We start from the raw sequence: 20,217 nt of genomic DNA on the forward strand, positions 1-20,217 counted from the left end.
TCCTTGAGAGAAAATTAATATACCCGGGACGCTTTATATTTTTCTGGCTTGCTGTTTGAAGCAAGATGGCTTAATACCAAAATGCGTAGCATGTTTTATATGTGATGTGATAAAGAGGTTCTATCAGCTGATTTTTGGGATGCTTTTTTCTGAGCAATGTAGGCGTCTATGAGCTATATAGGTCATTGCAAATTAGAATCGGTAAAACTTCTTATATCGCCTAATTGTTTGACACCTATATGCTACATGTTAACAAAATACTTTCAGATTTATTTTAGTTTCTCTTTTACGGAAGTCTTTGTCGCACCTCAACTGAGAGATCAGGCCCTTTTAGTTACCATGAGTTGATGGTATAGTTCTTCAGGTGTGTGAGAGATGAATGCATTTGAAATATAATTACTACCCCATGTTACCATTTTTATGTATAAAACGTAGTATTTTGTTGTATTTAGTCATGTCTAGGTTTAAAAGCAAATGTTAACAACAGTCGCAGTTTTGTTGAGAAGCTGAGAGAATTATAGTCTACCTCTCTCCAGTCTACAACTCAATTTGTGTCAATGCGAATATAAATATGTTAGGTGGGAGAAGGAAACTGGAATAAAAAGGGAAATGATAATTTAGTGGTGATGTAGTTTCGCTTATATGTGTAGAAATGACACTAAATCACCTGCCAGTTTTCTGAAGTGTTCAGAGAGTTGAAAATTTGGAATTTGTCCCAGCAGAATGGTTAGTAGGCAAATGCATGTGAGAAACTGCTTGATAATGCAGATTCTGCAGTTTATTATGTGGATATTGCACATAGGAAAGTTCATGTTATTTGAATAATATTTTTTCTGCATTAATAGGGCATGGTACTTTTCTTCCGTAGCATCACTCTATAGTACTTAATATTTTTCTTCTATGTTAGGGATACTGGCACAGTGCTGAGGCAATTATAATTGTATCTGGTATTGTGACTGAGCTAATAGTGCAAGAAGCAGTTGGCTGAAAAAGTTGGACTCGCCTGTCTTTTGATGAGAAGACACCTTTTATTATGACAGTGTATATTAAATCTTATGTAGGATTGCAGTGCACATTGAAAACTTTATGTACATGTTTTCCTCAAGACTTGCTCTCTGAACGCTGTTTCTTTGCAGTGTTCTCATTGGGCCAGATAACTGCAGATGTTTGGGGCAAGTATGTTAACAGGACATCAGCTTGTTGAACACTGTGAACTAGATCTGATTTTCAACAGCACTTTCTAGTTCACTTTTAGATACTTTTTTTCCCTGCTTGATTTAATGATATGTGAGTGTGCACTGAATAATCAGCACATGTAGAATTTTCTAAAAGCATTCTCCTTGATAACTTCATCTTTTTTTTTTTCCTTTGTACTGTGGTTTCTAAAACCCCAAAATGATTAGACCAAGTTTTTATACACAGAGGCAAGTAATCCAGTAGATGGTTTGAATTCCTGCTTGTTTGTCTTCATGCTTCTTTTTGAATGTGAAATTATATAAAAATTCACTGTCCACTTCAGTAAAAAGAAACCTAAATTCTCTTGAATGTTAAATTCTTTCTGTGTTGGGAATCTCCTGTGAAACAAGTATTAATACATTGTATTTTCTTTAAAGTTTCTGATAAATAGAAGCTCTACAAAGGAAACAATGCAAAACTGTAGAGTAGACATGCTTTATGAATACTTTTCATTGTGTGTATTATATGTATAGGTATGTGAGAGAGTTACCGATCTTCTTTCTCTTCTCTTCAGTAAATTTAGTTGAAAATGCTTACCTCATTAAATGTGAATTTTCCCCACCCATAACATAGCTGTTGTCTTGATTATTCTGCACAATGCAACCATTCCAGTGTTGTCAGAAAGCCAGTGCCCAGGCTCTTGACTCAGAAATGGGACAAGAAGTCTTTCGTTTAAAAGGTCGTTTTCTCCTATAACAACAAATACCAGTTATATAGTGCTTCTAATAATGAAGTTGGAGGTACTTCACAGTCTTTTAGTGGAAAAGAGTTTTAAATTACATCAGAACATGTAAAAATATTCAGTTCTAGCTGCTTGGGTGTAATTTCAAACAAGTTGTATAAAATTTGTTTTATAGTAATGGCTTGCATACCAAAACTTTATAGCAAGACTTAGTTCAAATCCTACTCAGAATACCTGCTGTGGCTTTTAGAATAGTAGGCAGGAGCTTTTCAAGCTGGTATGTGAAATGTTTAGCTTACAAATAAAGACCAGATGCCATCTCTAGCGATATCTTTAAAGATTATATTTCATTATTGGTTAACAGAGTATTTCTCTAAACATGGCTATTTAAAAACGGTTGTAGACATGTAGAAGAAATATGTCTGAAGAGGTTATGGTGACCATCTTAGAAGTTGAGAAGGAAATGTAAAACTCTGAAATGTAGCTAAAGAATCTCTGTAATAATCCACATTTGACTTTTTTGCTAGCTGTTCTATATATGCATCTATTTCCACCAAACTTCAAAGTGGTGATATGATCCTCTGTCCTCTACTGGCTGTGCTAAATATCACATCTGCAGCCTTTCTAACAGGCATATTTTTACAATATGTATTTGCGTACATTGGACGATATAATCTGGTGTACATTTTGCAATTTTGATTATTTTCAGTTTTAATTTTTCATACAATTCTCAGATAGGTTACCTCTTCATCAGTGCTATTGAGGTATTGGCAAAACTCTCAGTTACAGGTCATAGGTCTGGCTGTCTTTCTTTCCATTATAAAGCTCTTGGCATGTAAATCCTAATGGAAGTAAGGTTGTGTCAGACCTATGTTCATAAGTTTGCTCTTAGATTTCATCCATGTTATTTCGAGGGAGAATTTTGAGTGATGTATTGAACTAGTTGTATACATTTTTTTCATTGTGTGGCTGGTCTGAAGTTTCATATAGAATTTGTTCACAAATCTCTTCAAAGGGGAAATGAATTTTTAAAAGCTGGGTTGGTATGTTTGGTTCCATAAGTCTTTACATGTGTGTATTGAATAAATAAAAAGCTTGACTTGCTGGAGATGACTTTGTGTAGTTGAGCTAAAAATAATGAGTCTGTTTTGACTCATATTTTTGAAGTATCTTGTTGTTTATCTCCATTATGATATATATTGCTTAAACTTTAGTTCTGGGCACTACAATGATGAGTTAGTCACGTAGTCAGAAGAAGTTGCAGAACTGATGTTAGTAGGGTATTTTGACAGTAAGCAAATATCTACTGTAACAGTACTAATAAGACAAAGTAGCTTTAGATCTTATGTGTTACAAAACCAAGATTGTTTAAGATTATATAAAAAAAAATCCTATCATATATCTATATATTATATATCTCCCTAAAGACTGGACATTCAGTAGTCGATAAGGCTAGATGAAAAATGTAGAATTGTGTAGGGGGGATTAGAGGACTGTGGTTTCTTTTGTCTACATCTTCAGACCTAAGTGTTTGATTCTGATAAAATATCTTTCCATAGATGTCAGTTTTTATTGTTTGGACTTAACACTCTTGTTTAGTATGAGAAGTGAGACATTTCTTGGATTTGAAAATTAAATTCCCCCCCCAAGTACTTAGTTAACATTGTAGGGGGTATTTTAGGTTTTATATATGTCCATTTGCAAACTAAAAGAAGAGTAATACATCAGTTATGGTGGATTGAGAACGTGTGGAGATCATTAAGTATATGTGTTCAGGAGCAGGTATTTTTTTCCTGCAGAAGATTTTGTCAATATCAGAGAGAGATTTTTGCTGTTGTCATTTATACTTGTTTCAAGCCAAGACTTAAATACTTCAAAAATGAGTTGGCAAACTTCATTTTAATCTGAGCCTGAAATCTTTATTTTGTGAAAACCCCCAAATGTACTATCATGTGGGTTAGAGAAGTTTAATGTCAATTACTGTGTTAAAATCTTCAATAGCTTAACACATTTGAAAGAAAAACTGAGGCTGGCATGTAAAAATGAGATGTAGTTCAGATCGAGAAGTTACTTTTCTGTGTTACTTCGTTACCTGGTCTACAAACTTATAAAATCAGACATAGTATGACAGAATCAATGGTCTTCACATCATGCTGAGTAATAATGTGAAAGAAACTGCTGCTATTATGATTGAAAATCATATTTTGATTTTTTTTTTAGCAAGGAAATATGTTGTCAAACATTTGTAACATATGGAACTCTACCATATTAATATATTGTCTTATAAAAAAATCTGTGGTACTTTGTTTCTCTTAGAGGCCTAGTTTGGTAATGGTATTTAAAATTTAAAGTTTAAATCAATAAACATACTGACAATGAATATTGTTCTTGTATAGCTTGGACTTTTTTTTTTTTTTTTTTTTAAATCCTAATTGTAAGAGCTGCATATTTGAAGATATGTGGGAAAACCTTCTATGTTAGCAAGACTTTTTCTTTTTAGGTTTCTATGTGGAATGAGCATTCCGTGTGTCCTCCTAGGCATGAATGAAGTGGCCTGGCAGGAGACCAGAGGAATGATGCATGTGAACATTGGTCAGGAAGCAAGTGGGGTTGGAGTAGGGTTGCCCCAGCTGGAACGGTAGTTGGAGCAACATCATGGCCCAGTTCAAGTGGAAACACTCCTCTCACCATCCCTGCAACTGCAGTGTCAGGTGCTTCCAATGTCCAGGTACCCCTCAGTGGATGTTCTTAGGATGATGCCACAGCTGGTTATTTCTTCCAGAGGCAGGCTGGAGAGCAGTTCAGTGGCTACTCCAGCAAACACAGCTGGCCCACAGGAGATAGCATTTATATAGATCATTCAGCAGGTAGTTTATTAGTTTTTCGTTTTAACAGTTCCTGTGGTTTTTTGTTGAATCCACATCTTTAAGAAAGATATGTGTGAATTAAGCTAGTTTTCCAAAGCCTGTAGTAACCCAAACTCCAGTTAATTTTGTTAAAGCAGTTATATAAATGAAACCACATAAAATAATTTTGAAATGTTCGGCTTGAACCATTCATTTAACTTATATAAGCATTTCCTATTTCTGTGAATACCTACTTTTTATGAGAATACCATCAAATCATTAGGTTTGAATTTATGCAAAACGGTTTAGTTTGAAAAGGCACTAGTTTCTGGTAGGCTTTATAAGAAATAATATGGATTTAGCACACAATCTTACTTGTTACACTTGCAGGTAAAAAAAACTTGTTCCAGTAAAACAGAAGTAGGAGAATTAAGTGTAGATCAAAACTTAACTTTCTCCTTTTGCAGGTAGTAACCTAGAAGGAAAAAAAAAATATATATATATATATCCAGTTTTAAGCTTTTACCCCCAAATGTTTAATTGATACAGCTTCCTAAATTTTCTTTAAAAACTTAATTCTGAATTTCAGATAGGAATGGCTTTTTTCCCCAGGGTTCTTGTAATGTGCCACACTTAAGTCCGTGAGGAACTTTTTGTACCTTCCCTAGCCCAAGGACTTACGGAATGTGTTCAAAAAATGTAGTAAATATAGGAGCAAATGTGAATAAACAAAATTTGCTGACCTTAAAAGCAGGAATATTTTGTCTGTTTTTTTCCTTCATCTGGTTTTTCTCATTCCTTAATTTCTTTTGGCATTTTTTTCTGGTTTTACTCTTTTACTTTTTTCTTCCTCTTACATTCATCTACATAGCAAAATAAAAAAATCTTTTCCCCTGACATCCTGCTTCATGCTGTATCACATTCTGTATTACACTTGTACAGAAATTGTAAAGCAGTTCTGTAAATATAAAATTCTACAATATTCTACTTGTCCACTTCGACACACTTCCCGAGTATGAAAATGTTGGGTTTTTCCTTGCCAGTGTTCAGCCTGTTATACAGGCAACGGTGCCGATTTTCACTAGCATTTCCCAAGGCTGATACGTTGTATAGATAAAATTATTCACAGATAATTAAATGCTGAGTAACAGTTGCATCTCTCTTCTGCCACCTGCTTTCCATCCCCACTGGGAATCAGAGCTATGTCTTAATCAGCAGCTTTGTTTAATAGTCAGTTAGGTCCATCAAAATATTTCTCCATTCCTCCAGCAGGTAAATGTCATGAACTTCATGTGTGTTTTCTGGTAACTTGAATGGGGGATGCAGGGGAACTACTCTTACTTTTTAACGTGCTTCAGTGGTTTTACACATGATGAAGACTTAGCAAAGGGGAAACTACTCTTACTTTGCTGTGCATTGTAACCCATGTGAAAATAGTGTTTTCCAACTTAACGTGATCAGTACTGCCTTTATGTTCTGCCATTTTTCACTGCTCCCATTCTTCCTTAGTAAATATGAACTAACAGAAATCAAGTACAGATGAGGAGACTTCTCCATTTCAGTTCTTTGATTTGAGTGTTGTCTGTGTACCAGTGTTTTGGGGGATTTTGTTAAGACAGAAGTTACTGTTTTGTTTTGTTTTTTTTAAAGAACAGACAACTCTTGAGTTGGAAGTACTAAAGAAATGGGGTTTCTAAAATTAAATTTATGCAAACTGCGGATGGAATTTAGTTGCGATTGTGTTCTGTGAGTATTGGGTAGACAGAATCTTTGTGTAGGTTAATATATGAAAGATAGAATTTTTTATGCATGTGGGAAAAATTGGAAAGAAAATTAATAGGAAAAAATTGGAAAGAAAATTAGTAGAAGCAAGTATAGTAGATAAGTATCACAGAATGATTGAGGTTGGAAGGGTCCTCTGGAGGTCATCTGGTCCAACCCCACTGGTCAAGCAGGACCATCTAGAGCCAGTTGCCTAGATTGTTATATAGATATATATAAAAGAAGTAGAAATGGAGATACTGAAATCTTTTATTCAACATAAATTATCTAAGCTTATCTTAAAACTGTGGATTTTACATAGATTTTAGCATGTCATAGTGCAGTCAAAGAATGTAAGACAATGCCAAAGGAATAAAAAAGCATTTTAGATAGATACAGCAAAACTGAACCCCCTTTTTTTTTGTGAAGACAACGGAGCTCTAGCCCAACTGATTCAGTAGGAACTTAAAATGTATAGAAAGTTAAATACAAAAATGGAAAATTGTAAATTCAGCAGGGATTTTTCAAGCAAAAATAGTAACAAAAAGTAAGAAATTTTCATGTATTGAAAATAAGGATTGCTTAAATTATCTTGGGAAACCTTACTAGTCTTCTGGCAAGAAACTCGCATAAGCCTGAGGCCTTAACAGGTGGATTCAAGTAAATACAGAACATGGAAAAACCTCGTATTCACATCCGGACCAAAAGAAACCTGATAATTTTGACTAACTCTTGAGTAGCACATAGAAGTGAGTTGAAAGAGGAGTTGTGAGCAATTTGGTTTTAAGAGGAACAGCTCAACTTGGCTGGAATCACTGATGGATTTTGAAGAATCTTCAATTTAGTTGAAGTGCGAAAGAAGTTGAGTAACAGAACAAGAAATTAATAAATATACTTGATTAATTCCAAGAAACAAATTCCTGGGAAGACTAAGGAAACATCTTGGTCTTCTGAAAGCTATCTGAAATGTTTTCAAAAGAACTGAACATCTTACTAAGCATAAGGCAAGACAATGTCTTTAATAAAGATTATTATTTGTCTAGTAGGATATTTAATTTTTACTCTGGTTAAAAGACTGAAGAATTGCTTGTCAGTGTCCCCCATAAGGGATTACTGAGAAATGAACTATGGGAATTGTCAATAGTTGGAAGGCAGTTCATGCTGTTAATAACATGCTTCTAACTTTTGGCCAGCCCTGAAGTGGTCAGGCAGTTGGACTAGAAGGTCCCTTCCAACTGAAATATTCTATTCTATATTAATACACAGCAGCCTTAGAGGCCATTTCTAGCACAGGGAAAGATCAAGTGGGTTATCCTGGGCTTCCATGGTAGTACTGAGGCTTAGTGTATGCTGATTTGGAAATTACCAAGACTGCAATGGAAAAATTTCAGATGCCACGCACATTTAAGAGAAGAGCAGGAAGTTCAAACGCCACAGTTGAGTGGAATTCAACAGTTAGTTGAGATGGAAAAAGCTTTTTGATAAGTGTATGCTTGACACAGTGTCTAAACAAACTAGCCACTCTGACTCAAAACTAAGATTGTTGGCTCATAGAACATTTCAGAATAAGAGGCACAGAAATGTGTGATATTGTTAACATTCATGTCTGTGTTCTTCTATGGTTGTTTCAGCTGTAGCAACAGAAAATTAAAGTGATGGACAACAGTTACTCATGTGGCAAAAACTTTGGAAAGTTGAACTATTACGCTGGCAGAGTGGGAGGCTATAGAGAATAATTGGCAGCATAAGGGAGGGCAGAGGCTAGAGGAGCACTCATTTGCATGAGAGGTGATACCCAAAAATCTTTGGATACTCAGCTGAAAGGTAATGCATGTGCAACTCCTCCATACAAGATGTCAAAGCCAGAAGTGTTAATTTGAGTCAGGAGACCGCCATTGTCACCTTTCATATTAAAACAGCAGTGAGCATCTAGTCACTGACTGACAGGTTTAAGTGTAAACTTCTTAATATAGAAATAACCAACCCCGGGTTTCATTCATCTTCCTTTTAAAATATTTAATACTGAAAAGAGTTAAGAAAGATAATGAGCTAAGTATAAAAACTTATCTCACTTGGGTTTTTGACATTTTTTTTCTTTCCCTCAAGACTAAAAAAGCACTTCAGGCTCTTTGATAGAACAGCATCTGAGGAAGACCAATGTCCACTGTGGCATCATCCTTTTGTTAACATCCCCATGGGGCTGCAGATAGGTTAGTGATCTGTTTGTTGTTAATTCACTTCTGTAATGAAGAATTGTCTGGGATACAAAGACTTAGTGATCAACAGTCAGTCTGTAATATTTGGTGTTACAGAGATGAGGTTTTTGGGAAGCACAGGGGTATATTTTTCTTGGATGTCAAAAGTCATTGCAAATGTTCTTCCCAGCGCTGAAGCGAAGAGCTACAGCAGTGTGATATTGGCCAAGCTATTTGTCCTGTCTTTTCCCCTATCTGCCCTATCTACTTCCCTCCCTCATGGCGAAGGTACTTAAGCACTTCAGCAGTTTAATCTAAATACATCGGGTTATGAATTTTAACATGTTGTTTGCTGCTTCTGCTCTCTGCCTCCGTTGCAGCTAGGTCTACCAGAGCCTTTGTCAGATCCTGAAGAAGCAAGAGTTGATAAGCAAAAGAATGCCAGAGAAATGCTCTGATTATAGCAGCCTTTTCAAAGCATCCAAAGGATAGGGGTGGTATAAACAAAAGAATATAAATTGTGTCTTTGCACAAAGCTTTGGTTGAGCTGCAGTTGCTGTAAGTAATTCGTGTTAGAACTTACAAACTTCTGGAGAAGTTTTGTGAATAGCTGCTCTAACAAAGAAAAATCCGTTTTTGGGGGTATGGAGAGAACAAAGGAAAGAGTCTTACTGAGTTCAAGAGCTTTTTAGCACTTCTGTGGTATGGAGGGGAAGCTCTATATATCAGTTTTTGCAAGTATGCAGCATGGCTTCCGTGGGGATCTATTAGAATTAATATAGCCATGAGAAAATGCATGGATGTTATTAAACTATTAAAATTTGCAAATGTTTAACTTTGTTGCCTCCAGGATAAAATGGACAATTTCTAGTGAAAATTTTGCCTTTATTTTAAACAATAACATTGTTTTGTTTATTGTTCAAATAAGATATGCTAATATGTTTGTGCAATGGAAATTGGGAAATAATTTTCCCATATGAGACCTCACAGTTATGTAGCCATCCCTTGGAACAATGAACATAATCTCAGCATTCAAATCGGGAACAACATAATCTGTTTCCTAACCTTACAGTGGGAGTCGCATTTCCTGAATCATTAGTTCTTTCTTTTATAGGTTTTACTTAAAACTGTCCCTAGAAATCTAAATGAGCTTGTAGTCCATATTTTTTGATTTCCTAACTTTGTTTGCAGCTTTTACTTAAATTTAAAAATAAAATATGATTGTGAAATGAACTATTTTAAAGTGCTTTCAAAATAACTTCAATAAACATATACTTTTAAGACTTTTTCAAGTGCTGAGCAACTATGCAGCATATAAATACTTTTCCTTTTATTGCTAGTCTGTCATAGTAAAAGCTCAAGTTCTATCTTAGCTGATAGATGGCTCCTTCTCCCTGTAAAGTTAATGTCCATCTGAAGCTATTCTGAAGATCATTTATTTCTGTTTCTGCAATCAACAGGTTCTATAACAACTTTTTTTGTAAGTGTTGTCTTTCTGTGTTTTAAGTTTGCAGTGGTTTTAATTTTCTATTTTACTATTTTCTTCAATTAATTCCAGTAGCATTTAGCACCACTTAACCAGAAACCCAGATTATGAATGTCAAATGTGTGATTTAAGCAGCTTCTCAAACTTGCAAATTAGTAAAACTTTTCAAGCCTCACAAACTAGGAAAAGAAATCTTAGACTGGAAGGATTTTCCATTGTGGTTAGGAGAGAGCTGGGAGGAGGGCATTTGATTCCTGTTTTTGAAAATGTTGTATGCCCTGTTGAGACAACCTTGTTTAATAAGTTCTTGGTGAGATTCTTCCATTGTCCTAGTGCTGTATAATTTGGAGCAAGTATTGTAAGTTTTTCAGATGAATTTTAAGGTCATGGCTTTTTGTGTGTTTAAAAAATCTAAATGTCTTGCAACCTATGTACTTGAGACATCATCTATTACCCTCTTGTGACTCTCGCAGTTCTGGCAGCAGACTTAGCTGGAAAGAGGCAACTTGTCTGTCTTTCCCCTCTTTGATTTGAAATAGCTAAAAAGGAATATTTTGCGACATACTGCAAGGTGTTTTCATGTAATTCAGCTGAAAGAAAAGCATTGAGAAATTTTCTGTGATATACTTTAAATAATTTCCCTAGCTAGAATGAAGAAAATTACAGTGATGAATTTTGCAGATACTTGATTTGTATTTTTAGTTTGAAGCACGTAGTACATGGAATAGTCATCTTAACTGTTGTCAGGACAAGGAAAGTAATTGCAGTCACCTGACTTGTACAAACAAGTTTATTCCATGTAACTTCTGTTCTTCAGAGGAGACTCTTAATCACCCCTTCCAATCACATTTGCTGTTTTGATGCATCTGCATAGTTTCTGACCTTTTCACCAACAATTTCGAACTGCAGCTGATAGTTTTAGCTTGTGAGGTACTTGACCAATTCCCACCCACTGCATGTTGTCTCATATGCTATCAAGCTGTGAACTGCTACCCCCCCTTTGTGGATTGTAGTATTAGTTGTGTTTTTATTAAGTATATTGATAAGCGTGCTTGTGCTTTCTTCAGCTTGCTTGTGCTTTCTGACATACTCTTTTGAGTTAGTCTTTACATTTTCGCCTGCGTTGATGTCTCCAAATACCTGGCCCTCATGCATTGTTGAGTGTCTTAATATGAATACTTTATTCTTATTTTACCAATTCAGCTTCTCATTGTATCAATCTTTGTAATTTGTCTTATGCTTAGGCTGAGAGGTCTTTGAAGCAGAGTTCTTAATACTTTAGTGCTTATTCAGTAATTAGCGTAGGGAGACTGGTTTGATACTACAGCAAAACAAATAGCATGTGGTCAACTGTGCATTATCTTTGATTTACATATAGAGAAATTACCCTGTATACTTGTGCAGCAGTAGCTCTGTGCAGAATTGGTTCAAGTCTGCGAGGAATTATTGACAGTAGCATAAATCTGAATGGTAGCACTGTTTCTGGAGGTAATCTGGGCTGGAAGCAGCCGACGCACGTTCAGGCATCTTGGAGCCTGACATAATGGGCACCAGAGACCTAGCTGGCTGCTTACTGAGCCAGTTGAAGTTTCTTTGCATTTTATTCCCATGTGCTCCAGGTTCTTTGTGGGATTATGAGTGAGGCCTCATTCCAAACATGATTATTATATGGTTGTGGAGTTTTGTCCCAAAGCTAAAACTTGGTTTAGGCATTCTAGGAGAGTTTTGCACAGACATCCAGGATGAGGTGGTGGGACTCAGTAAGCTTGGGAAAAAATGGCTGCATATAGTCATTCAGGCATACTGCATTTGCAGTATATTTCTTCATATTTTCTTACTTCTATTATTCAAGGTGTCAAGACAATAAAAATATTTTAAATTTGGGTCAGTGTTATTTATTTTGCTTAATCGAAGTTCTTATCTGCAGGTTTAGAATGTAGTTGGCTTTCTTTTTTTCATGTGATTAAAATTGGGGCTTATGAAAATGTATGACACTGCTTTATTGCATGGAGGAGCTACATTTAATTTTCTGAACTACCTTGGTTTGGTAAAGTTTACATGAAAGGGTGATAAGGGCCCTTGCGTATCTTTGTGAAGGTAATGGAAGAGTTATGTGAAAGCTTTTTCTCTTTAGTGAAAACAAGGGAGGTTTGAATTCGTGGGGAGCAAAGCAAAGTGGTGAAGGGAGGCAGGGGGGCAGCACATAGTCAGGTAAATTATTTGAGGGGACACTTTATTTTGGATGAGAATGAATAACCTGGAATTTAGACATCTAATCAGAAATTTTGCTTGTAAGATCACCTCCTTATATTTTGTTAGATGGTAATTCAAACATGGGGGGTTTTGTCCACAATTACTGCTTCTGTCTACCCTAAGTTCTGCTGTTTATGTGCTAATAGCTGCTTTTACATACAAGTGCTCTTGAATTTTTGGCTTCTTAAGTGAAAAGGTTGAAAAATTTGGCTTTAAATCCACTGTAACACAGATGTATTAATGCCAATCTTTGAACTAATTTTTGTTACAAAGCTTTTATTACTTCAATTTGAATTGTAAATAACCTACTTTATTTCCAGTAGCTTAACTGTCATCAGTATAAAGTCTTGGGTGTTATTTTAGACTTTTTTTTTTTTTACTTCCTTTGAAGGACTATGCTAGTCAACATTTAATGAGATATTAATGTCCAAGGCTAAGCTGCTGCTCTTACTGAATTAGAAATGAGGCTTATTGAATTAGAAGTACTCTCTTTAGGTTTTTTTAGTTGGCTGTTTTTTTCAGCTTTTAGGCAATTGTAGAAATCTATGGTTAGTTTAAATACACATATTGTCCAAAGAGAACATCCTTAGAAAACAGCTGAAAAAATTGATAACAGCAATTTCTTTGTGTCCGTTCCTCTGCTGTAGGCAGATAAAGTAGAAAACACATATGCTTCCCTATAGTAATTCTTTTAAAATACGTTAAAAGAAACATATTTACTGTTCTGTGGCTGTCCTTGAGGTTATGCAGAGTTTAAAGGCTTGAAAAATCAAGGTAGATTTTGAAGCAGATTGGCATATATTTGGAACTTCTGGTTTTTTTCACTGGCATTTTATGGTGGTGTTACAGAGAAGTGTGTTTTATCAGCAGCTTTCTTTAGAACAACTAGTTATTCATAGTGGAGTGAGAAGTCTAAAAATTCTGAATTTCTTTTTTGTACTACTCGCGGTTCAATTCATTGCCTAAAGACTAGGTAGTTCCATTTCTTCATCTCAGGTTTTAGCAGCCACTTTGAGAAGATCAGACTGTGTTGGTATTCCCTGGTTGCTTCTTGCCTGCTGGAGGAGTAAAAAAAACAACAGAGCTCGTTCAAGGGGTGCTGGACTGCAAGGGAGAAGTAAGTCGTGATGCTAGAAACTTCTGGGCAGGAGAATTGCTGGCGGAACTTCAGTTTTTGCATCTAGTGTTCTTAAAAACTATATCCTTGAAAAATGAATGTTGTAGTAAACACATCTGCCATATTCAGGAGTAAAGGAAATGAAAGTAAATGCACTGAAGAAGGGGATTGCTATATATCCAGAATTGCTGGGGGTAGGAGGATCTTTCCTGATATCAGTGCTACAATAACACAGAACTGTTTCCTGGAAATTCTGTCAGAGTGACTTCTGTCATTTCATCAGCCCCACTTTTAATGGGGGGGGAGGTGTGTGGGGGGGTGTGTATATATGTATGTACAAAATCTTTTTCTTGGTATAAATGATATTGTTTATAAATCAGTTATGTTCCATGGGATTCCCTAAAATCACATTCTTTTTAAGATGGTACTAAAAAATACATAATTTTTGAAACAAAAATTTAAAGCTTGTTTTTTACTTTTCGGGCAGGGGGGAGATGTTCTATTTCGTATTCTCTGGTAGCAAATAGAAAAGTGAAAATAATTTAGTTATCTAAAGAAAACACATCAGCAAAAAAAGTCTTGATTGTAATGTAGACAGTTAATTTATGGAAATTTTTACTTGATTCTAGGCCTGTACATTCTGATTGTTCTGATTCTTGTTAATATATTTAAGAAAAGCTTGTTGACTTTCTATTAGAAAGAAAGTTACATGCTTCATTAATCATGACAATATAGATTGAGAAAAATTGTCCCTAGTTCCTGGTTGTGTGTAGATAAATTTTGGGTTGATACAGTTTTCATCTTCAGAAAAGGCAAAGTTTTTTTTAAGCCTTTTTTTTATAGCATATTGCCTAGAGAGCACTTGAGGTTTTTGTTAAGTTTTTTAACTTACTAAACAAAGTTTTTGAATAAGAGCTAATGATGCAGTAATGAAGTCTGATGTCTCAAAACAGCAGTGTAGTAAATTAATGTCACACTTCCTTATAGAAGTAGCTGTATGGTGTTATTACTCACTGACAAAGCCTTTTAGTGTAGAATGGAAAAACAAGGTTAGAAATTTGTCTCATGAATTCCGCTAAACTTCTGTTACAATACTGGTGGCATTTCTTATTCTGTTCTAGGAAGGTGATGCTGACTAGCTTAACGAGAAAGTGTAGAATTTTAAAATTAGGGGAAAAAAAAGACTTGTACATATATTAAGTAATTGGCACCAATTAAATAATAAGCGTGCTTCGACAAGAACTGCAATTCAAGTTTCATTTCACAGCTTTGTTTTCAAACTGCTGAATATATTTAGTGTCTTCCTTTTTTGTTTGTGGTATATTTATGCAGGAACATTGGAGTGAGAGGTGCAGAATAATATACACATCTGAGAGTGCAGTAGGGGGAAGGTTAAGAGACTCACCCAACTAGATGGGATTACACCTAAACTATTTCACATTGAAGAATAAACCTGTACATTTTCTTGTATGAAAGACAGTTCTTCCATTTGATTTGCAAGCAGTAAAGGACCAGTCAGCCCCTTTTTTGAAGAGTTACCTTTTCTTGTAGCTCATTTAAATAATAAGCTAAAAAATGTATGGATAAATCTTATTTTAATCAATTGTTTTAATTACAATTTTAAAAATAATTTCCTGTTTACAAAAACTCTCATTGGACAAGTTTTTATGGTTTTTTTCCTTGTATTTTGTAAAATTATATATAAACTTTTTATCACCTGTCCCTTCTCTAGACTTTTATTTTACAAACTTCTGCAACTTCTGTCACCCTGACTTCCTGTTCTGTACATTTCTTAGAAAATCCTTTGAGTGGATAATTTCTTACACGATTAAAAGACTTTGAGAAACTTGCTAAGTTACTTAGTACAAACTATATGCCCTGCTTACGTTGTAATATATCACTTTAGCTCTTCAAATGGAGCAAACAGTGTAACTATAAAATCTGCTTTCAGTACAGACACATTATTATTAATTTATGTGAGGCTGGTAGTTCTGTCAGTATTTAACTGTAGGGATTAAAATCCTGAGCTTGAGGACACCTGACAGTAGTTAGAAAAACTTGTGCTAACAGTTCTGCCACTCTTAGGGCAAAATTTGAACTTGTTGGGTGGGAAGACTGGCATGAAAGCCTGTGCTAGGAAGAGATAAGTTTCTTATGTGATGGAAAAGTTCATGTTCAGGGGGAATGAGTGCAATTACCTATTTCTTAGAGCATGTTTAATTCCGTAGCTGGGAACAGAACTCAAGGTTCCTGAATCTTGCTAGGCCAATGAACCAGCACACAGCTCTGAAACAGGTGTCGGTGCTTCCTTTTCCTGTTTTGCTTGCTCTCTGTGGTCTGCTGCAAGTAGATCTGTAATTTCCAGACTTGGCAGTGACTTGTGAGATGCTATCCAGCATAATTTTGTATATATTTATATATATATGCTGTTGATAAAAACCTAGAAAATTCCTTTCTCCTGTGTGCATGTCAGTAGTCTGGAGATTACTGATATTCCTATGGAAAAGAAAGCAAGCAAAACATTTGGTCAGTGTTGTGTATACAAGTGTCAGCTCTTATGATCACCTTCCCCCTTTGTGACTTAGCTTTTTCAGCAGACTGGACAGTGCTTTTGCTGAGTATGTGTGTGTATTTTTTTTTTTTTTTTTTCCTCCCTTGCTACACGCTGCAGAAACCCTAACTTGAAATCTCCTAGTTTCATTTTTTTCATTGTTGGTGTCCTCAGCACTGGTAGGATTGCTTCTTAAACTTAGAATACAAAGTTCACAAGGAAATTAAACAGAAGAACCATTAGAGAGAGAGACCATTAGAGAAACATTAAGATCCAGAGTGATTGCTGAGCCAGGCCAACTACATTGACAAACTACATTTGTTTTTGTTAGAGTATTTCAATGTATTAAGGGTCATTTAGTGCAAAAGTATAGCTCGATCTCGGAATGAGTTAAGAAGCCTAAAATACAGGGATTGAAGAATTACTCACTTGCCTGCAAAAAGTTTGAGTTTGTTTTAGAACACTATATTTTAATGCAATGAAAACTGTTAAATACTTATTGGAGGAAGATGTTATGCTTTTGAGATTATAACCATGGAAATGTGTGTTAGGATTTATTGGTTGCTTAAGTGTTTTGTCAGAAATGCCTAACATCTTGTTTATTCAGACTGCTTAAGGAGCTTGGACTGCTCCATTTTGGAGTATTTAGTTAAGTCTGCAGTTGCAGTACTGTTACATATGGTGCTCAAAAAATGTTCTCTCTTTTCAAAATACAACATACCTGTAGACTTTGAATTACTCAGGAGCAGCAACTTTTATTAACCAGTTTGGCAGTTGGTTCGTTGATGCCTGAAAGAGGTATGGGAAGATGCATCTAGCCAAAGGCAGCTTTAATCAAACAAATGCCTTGTTTTCTTAAAATGTTATAGAAAATATTTAGTACTTTGTAACTAACTTGTGTACAAAACATAGTTCAGTTGTGATGCTAGTGGTTGTCTCTTCAGCTGCTAGGCATCTTTTTTTATCTGGATGCACTATCTTCTAAGCCAAAATAAGGCAATTTTAGGTAATTTGGCAAAATATTCTAGAGGAGAAATCTCTATATACAGCCCTGAACTACAATATTTGATAATAGAGGTTTGAGGATTTGCAGTTTAGGCTTATTGTATAGTTTTCTGTCACTGTCCTTTGTTATAAATCTCTACTAGATTTGTGTCTAATGTTGTAATTTGTATTAAAATATTATTTTTATTTAGTACTTTCTTGCTGGCTACCCATCTGAAATGTTAAATGAGCTATTTGTATATGTAGTCAAGTGTCTGGCATGGCTTTACAAGACAGTATTTAACTATGTACTGTGTTTTGAAATATAGTTATTTTAGTGTTCTTGAATTAGTTTTAAACTTGCTAGTAATTCTAAGTCTCTGCCATAAGCATATATCATACACAAGAAGATAAATGTTGCAGAAGAGCCACCCCTGTAGGAAACTACTAAAAAGGTATTTTACTTTAAAGCATTCAGCAAAATAAAGAAAAAAGCTCAAGCATTCGCAATGTGAACAGAAGCTTCCTTTTATTTCCAGTCACAGTACTGTCATTGCCAGGTGTTTTGTGTTGAACTTATGGCCTAGTACCACAACTTCAAAATGTGGTGGTGTTCTTTTCTTTGTCAGGGTGGTTCAAATATTCACCTGGGAGGGGTGGGATGAGATTTGAAATTTCTTCATGCAGGAGAAGTGTCTTTACCTCTTTCTGGTTAGCTGGTTTAACCACTTCTGATTTTAAAAATGAAATCTTCGTGTATCTTTTTTTTTTTGGTTGTGGTTTTATTATTATTATTCTCCAACTCTTTTTTTCAAAGAAGGGCCTGATCTTTGCTTTTGCAAGGAAATGGTTAGAAGCTTATTTCTGGCAGGATTCGGGGTTATTGGAGAGAGGACTTCTCCATAGGTCTGGATCTAGGTGCCTGGATTCCAGAAATGGGATATTATTTTAAGCAGTGTTTCTTGTGGTAATCCTAGATGACTATCCAGTCAGCAGTCTGCTTCCTGAACTCTGTCCTGAGTTATGCCAGGACATGGTTTCATGTTACTGGTTTATCATCTATCTGCCACTAAGCAGGTATTCCTATTCCACCTTGCTCCAGACCAATTTCTCCTTGTTGCTTTCCCCATGTCAAATCTAGTGGTCTTACTGCTGGGGTGTTTTAGCAAGGTGGAAGGTATCCCTGCCCATGGCAGGGGGCTTGGAACTAGATGATCTTTAAGGTCCCTTCCAACCCAAACCATTGATGATTCTATTCTGGTGAAATTCTCATGCACAGAAAAAGAAGGAAGAAAATTCTGAATCAAACCTTTTACTTGATGATTACCGAGTTCATTGCAAGGGGAGTGGTAAAAGCTATTAGGGGAAGGATGGAAGGACTGTCCCGTTTGTCAGTAGCCGGCTAGATGTGGTCAGGTCTGTCACGAACTCAATTTATTTGTTGAACATTGCAGCATTCAGTATTGAGGATTATCTTGTGGGCATGGCATGAGGTAGTAATGAAATACAGAAAGAAGTGAGATAACTACTCTTACTAGGAGTTTTGACAGAGTAAAGGAAGGTTTTTGCGTAGGACTCTAGATTTAAAATAAATTATTTTGTGAATTTCAGGGGGAGAGTGTAAACCTTAGGAAGAAAGAGTCTACTAAAAAAATATAATTTTGTTTTTACTCTGTGTTAAAATCTCATTCCTAATGCTGTGATGAAAAATGAACTAATACATACTGGTATGTTGTATCCAGTTTCTGTGGAAGGGGGAAAAGATAATTTTTTTATCAGGATGTCAAAGCGGAAGAGTTCATGGGTACGCTTAAACAGTTCTATCTATTTAACAGTAGTGTGTAAGGAATTCTTATACCTAAAGACCGTTTTGGTGTGTAGTATCCATTTGTGCATAATTTGGGGGCCCTGTGGAATGATCTGATGTGTATCAGAAGTGTGGAACCATTGCCACCTTCCCTTAGTTGGAAAGGCTTATTAGCAGTCAACTCATGAAAACTAAGGTTAGATCTAGCAGCTAATCCCAAAAGCAGGTAGGTGGTAAATGGAGAAAGAGGAGTCTTCAGAGTGACTGTGGGGTGAGAAAAAAAAACAAGAAAAAAAAGATGTAATCACCCAAAACTGGGAAAAAATTGTAAATGTTGAGCAGTATGTTTCATAGGCCTCTTTTTGGATTTATGAATTATTCCAGATGACAGGGAATGAATAAAAATAGATAAATTCTTTTTTGAATGTTCTGAATTTGAGGTAAAAAAAGTATATATTAAAAATGTTTATTTCTGGAGCATATGAATTGGGTGAATGTTGGCATTGAATTAGAGAAAATAAAACTTCCTGGTAATATGGATAATCCTAACCAAAGTTTCTCTTTCAAGAAGAGGGCATGTCTTTATATGTAGTAGATGTAGCTTGGTTGTCATTATTCTGGATGTTTTCTTCTGTTGTAGTGATAGGGCTAGCATTGAAAAAAGCAGATCTTCAGAAGATATTAGTGCTGCCTGTATTTTCTCCAATCTGTAAACTGGTCTGTGAAACATGTATTCATGATATGGGACAGGATTTTCTGGGCTGCTGTTCTTGATGGAAACAGAAATGGAGACCCTCTTTGTTACAGTGAAAGGACTGTATTGTTTCTCTTGCTGCTGATAGCAATAGATAACACTAACTTAAATTTCATGTTTGTAAGAAAGGGGCCAGTGGGCAAAATCAATGTTCAGTGTACTAAAGTTTATTTACAGTTTCAGAAAACGTCAGTTTCTTAGAGTTGACTCTGAACTGCTCAGGGAGAAAAAAAAAAAAGTTAGCTGTGCTATTACCCTCGTTCTTGGATTGTCTTTTCTTAGAGACTTGGAAGTGTGTGTGGCTGTGTTTTTGAACTTTGCCGAATTGGGAAAAATAAGCATTTGGTATTCGGTCTTGCAGCACGCACACACACAAAAAAACCCCAAAACCAAACCAAACACCACCACCCAACCCCACCTGGGAGGGGGAGAAAACACCAACAAAACAAACAAACAAAACAAAAAAACCCCACAACCAAAAAACTTCAACATCTTTCAAGCTTGGCTGTTTCTATCTAACAGTGATTTGGGTAGTGTTTATGGCA

At 35.6% G+C, this 20,217-nt stretch overlaps 1 protein-coding gene across 10 annotated transcripts in view; it reads left to right on the forward strand.

Moving 5' to 3' along the window:
* The window catches only part of PUM2 (pumilio RNA binding family member 2), a 77,490-nt gene that overhangs the window by 7,213 nt on the left and 50,060 nt on the right, over positions 1–20,217 (forward strand). The window lies entirely within an intron of this gene.

This window comes from Harpia harpyja, chromosome 15, assembly GCF_026419915.1.
Source record: "Harpia harpyja isolate bHarHar1 chromosome 15, bHarHar1 primary haplotype, whole genome shotgun sequence".
NCBI lineage: Eukaryota > Metazoa > Chordata > Aves > Accipitriformes > Accipitridae > Harpia > Harpia harpyja.